Source organism: Oncorhynchus gorbuscha, unplaced genomic scaffold (assembly GCF_021184085.1).
Source record: "Oncorhynchus gorbuscha isolate QuinsamMale2020 ecotype Even-year unplaced genomic scaffold, OgorEven_v1.0 Un_scaffold_1135, whole genome shotgun sequence".
NCBI classification, from domain to species: Eukaryota; Metazoa; Chordata; class Actinopteri; order Salmoniformes; family Salmonidae; genus Oncorhynchus; species Oncorhynchus gorbuscha.
Window position 1 is genome coordinate 137,117 of NW_025746005.1, and position 4,605 is coordinate 141,721.

General features: G+C 41.0%; 1 long non-coding RNA gene across 1 annotated transcript; it reads right to left on the reverse strand.

Annotated features, from left to right (window-relative positions):
* Positions 1 to 308: 308 nt before the first annotated feature.
* On the reverse strand, positions 309 to 1,347 carry LOC124021593. Its single transcript, XR_006836256.1, has 2 exons — positions 1,171 to 1,347; positions 309 to 845 (listed from the first exon to the last, which is right to left on the reverse strand). It is a non-coding gene; the product is annotated as an uncharacterized LOC124021593 (long non-coding RNA).
* Positions 1,348 to 4,605: the final 3,258 nt, after the last annotated feature.

Here is a 4,605-nt window from a genome sequence, read left to right on the forward strand (position 1 = left end):
CATGTATTGTTCTTAGTGGGCCCCACCCCCGTCCCAAAGCACTCGCTTGCAGCCTAGTCCTCGCGCATGCGGGAAGCTGGCTGATCCCGTCCTGGCTTACATTCAGGGCGGGATGTAAATGTGAAATGTTCTTTGTCTAAAATAAATCACTGCATTTGACTCACACAGCCTCAGTCACTTACTCACCATGTAAATGTAAATGTGTGTGTGCCTCTCTGTGACATAAGATAAACATCTAGCTGGCTAGCTCATCATGTCTTAGTCTAAACTGTACACTCAAAAATACAGAAAGGAGTCGGAATCAAACCCTGAATTCAAAGGCTGGTTGAAGCCGTTTATTAGAGATGATACACGGGCATACTGCCTGTATTGTAAGGCTGATTTCTACGCCAAACTTAGTGATGTAAAAAAACACATGACAACTCAAAAAGGCAAAGCCTTGTAACAGTTCCACCCAAAACAAGCTGCAATTTATGGTTAACAAATTTACTCTGCAAAAAAGGCTGAGGCCATCATGGCATTAGCTATCGCTGAACACTGTTCCTTGCTCGCATGTGATCACATTGGAGAAGCATGTAGAGCTGCTGTCTCAGACTCCACTGCTGCTTCCCACTTCAAAAATGCACAGGTCAAAGTGCACAGAAATGATTAATGGTGTTCTAGCACCATACTTTCTGAAAAAGTTTGTTGCCGATGTGGGTGACCAGCATTTCAGCCCACTCCTCGATGAGTCCACGGATGTGGGTGACCAGCGTTTCAGCCTCCTCGATGAGTCCACAGATGTGGGTGACCAGCGTTTCAGCCTCCTCCTCGATGTGTCCACAGATGTGAGTGTTTCTGAGTACCTGGGGGTTGTGATAAGGTACTTTAGTGACACCAAGCAGACAATTGTATCACCATTTCTGGGGCTTGTTAAGTTGGAGGGAGGAGATGCCAAATCTATAGCCCGTGCTGTTGTGGCTTTCCTCGAGAAGTGTTGTCTTAAAAAAGAGAAACTCCTGGGGATAGGGACTGACAATGCCTCTGTTATGACGGGATTAACAATGGGGTCCATAAAGTGCTGAAGAAGGAGTATGGCCTCAAATATCTGGTTCTTATTTGCTGTGTGTGCCACTCTCTGCAGCTTGCTAATTTGTAGTTCTAAACATATTTAGGGTGTTTTTTACTCACTTTTTGTCTTTCCCACAAAGTTATTCCTCTCTCCTATAGCGTCCATCACAATTACATGCACATTGTCAATTATGCAAATTGGGCGATAACGTCATTTAGCGACTTCTAGCGACTTTTAGGACAGCTAATAAGTGGAGGAGTTGGCAATCCCAAGGATCCCGGAATGCACGGACGGTGTTAGCGGGGGAACAGGAAGTTCCAGGCAGGCGCCCACCATTATTCAGTATAAAGAAAGCACCAGAACGATGCAGTCAAGAAGATAACATTTTTGTCCTTTTCTATTTATTACCACAGGTATGGAATAGCACGTTTAAACGTTCTAATATTAAAAGAATGTCATAACATTTTAGGTAATAAATTCGTTAAGGTATTATCATGTTCGGTAAAGGTTTGATGTGTAATTTTAGTGTCAAACCGAGTGAAGCACATAACTAAGTTACATATTTAGAGCCTTTAGGGTTTGTCTGAGTGGATGTACATAATTTTCTCAAGGTCATTTCATAAATAATCTATTTACTTCTGAGATTTCTGAATTCGTGTTGCAAGTTGTTTTTTTAATGTAAAATTCACGAGCTGGTAAAATGGCGGCGCCACTCGGTCTGCGACAACGGACTTTTAAATATTTTTTTTATTGCAACAATAATAACATTATTACACATCAATACAGGGACATTACTGTGAATACAATAACAACATATGTAAAGTCCAGGCAGAGAGACAATTTCACGGTTCCACCACTGTTTTGAAGCTGAATGTAATGATCATCAGTTTTCTACATGTGTACTAATATTCAGACACATTTAGTTGTTTATATCTTTATCTATAAATGTTACTATGGTGTGAAAGGGGAATACTATTTGTTTTGATTTAAATAATACAGTGAAGACGAAGTTATTCAGGAAAATTCAGGTTCCTCTTACAGAATAATAATAATAATAATAATATTATCTCAACAGTATTGTAGCGCTCCTGCACCAAAATATAAACAATATTTTTTGAGAATAAATTAAGTGCCAGAACTGCCAAGACAATAACTTTTGGGTCCGTTTGTCTTTATTACTACAGACCGACTCAGATTAAGTCTGAGGCCGGTAACATCAACAGTGAGGACAAACCCAGCCTGCCTCTCTCCTTCCACACTGAGTCCAAACCTACAGTCACTGGGTCCTGATTGTGACAGTGGAGCCCAGTTTGCTCTGCAGGATCCAGAGATGGCATCAGTGAAGCTGGAAGACTGCAGTCAAACACTGGAGCTGAATGTCAACATTAAAGATGAAGAAGAGGAGGAGACGATTGGGAAATCTGTTAGTCATGGTAAGAGCAGGTTCTATGTGTAACCAATGTGAAATGGCTAGCTAGTTAGCGGTGGTGCGCGCTAATAGCGTTTCAATCGGTGACGTCACTTGCTCTGAGACCTTGAAGTAGTGGTTCCCCTTGCTCTGCAAGGGTTGCAGCTTTTGTGGAGTGATGGGTAACGATGCTTCGTGGGTGACTGTTGTTGATGTGTGCAGAGGGTCCCTGGTTCGAGCCCGGGTCACGGCGAGGGGACGGACTAAAGTTATACTGTTACATATCTAACTAAGTTTGTTGTTCATTCCAACTTCCCACTGTGCATGAAAAGATGCTGTAGAACTGTTTCACTGTTTCAATGAGAACGTAGATGTTATTTCATGCTACTCCTACTTGCATGGTTTGACACCAGTATTGCCAGCATTTGTTTTATTCACTGGGATATCTGGAGTGATCAATTATTTAGTGAAGTAGTGTTTTAAAGTTCTATGAATTGAGTCTGTGTCGTTACTAACCCTTGTGATAGTGAGTGGAGGATGATATGAAATGAGTCTGTGTAGTTACTAACCCTTGTGATAGTGAGTGGAGGATGATATGAAATGAGTCTGTGTAGTTACTAACCCTTGTGATAGTGAGTGGAGGATGATATGAAATGAGTCTGTGTAGTTACTAACCCTTGTGATAGTGAGTGGAGGATGATATGAAATGAGTCTGTGTAGTTACTAACCCTTGTGATAGTGAGTGGAGGATGACACGCCCCATCTTACTCACTTTTAGAATAGTTTTATTCCCCTTTTGTTTTGCACAGCTTTCTTCTATGTATACTATACACTACATTCGGAAACTATTCAGACCCCTTGACTATTTCCACATTATGTTACGTTACAGCCTTATTCTAAAACGGATTAAAAAAATGTCATCAATGTACCAAAGGAAACACAGGTTTCTAGAAATGTTTGTACATGTATAAAAAATTCAAAACAAAAATACCTTTATTTACGTAAGTATTCAGACCCTTTGCTATGAGACTCAACATTGAGCTCAAGTGCATCCTGTTTCCATTGATCATCCTTGAGATGTTTCTACAACTTGATTGATATTCCACCTGTGGTGAATTACATTGATTGGACAAGATTTAGAAAGAAACACACCTGGCTATACAAGGTCCCACATTTGACAGTGCATGTCAGAGCAAAAACCAAGCCATATGAGGTCGAAAGAATTGTCCGTAGAGCTCCATGAAAGGATTATGTCGAGGCACAGATCTGGGGAAGGGAACCAAAACATTTCCAAATGAAAAGTGTAATATGCAGATAATGCAGATACCTCTAAGAACTAGAGCCAATAAAAATACAGGATTTACAGTTCCAATGCCTCTACAATATCACCGGTTTGTAAAAACTCACGACACTGATCTCAAATATTACGAAACTCTTCTTTTTCACTATATAAGTAGTGACCAAGAGTCAGAATTGACGTGAATTATTTTAACCGATGACCAAGTGAGGGGGAACTGACATGCATCCAGTCGAGAGCAATTGAACGTCTAGCTTGTAATAGACAGAGGTCAAACATTTTATTTTGTAAGGAATGTAAGGAAAATGGATGCCGCCGAATATGTGCTTCGTTACCCAAAGGCCCTTTGCACATGATGTCCGTGTGAAAGCCGAACATCATGTGCAATCATTTTAGTCCAAGGATATGATCGAAAGGCCTCCATCATTCTTAAAAAGTTTGGAACCACCAATACTTTTACATTTTACATTTTTTTTTATAGATCTGGCTGCCCGGCCAAACTGAGATATCGGGGGAGAAGGGCCTTGGTCAGGGAGTCAAGCACTGAATTAGATAATTGAACAAGAAGAAATAATATATTTTTGGAGAATAAAGAAAGTTCTAGAACTGTCAAGACAATAACTTGTCTGTTTCTCATTGTTACTACAGGCCGACTCAGATCAAGTCTGAGGCCAGTAATATCAGCAGTGAGGACAGACGCAGCCTGCCTCTCTCCTTCCACACTGAGTCCAAACCTACAGTCACTGGGTCCTGATTGTGATAGTCGAGACCAGTTTGCACTGCAGGATCCAGAGATGGCATCAGTGAAGCTGGAAGACTGCAGTCAAACACTGGAGCTGAATGCCAACA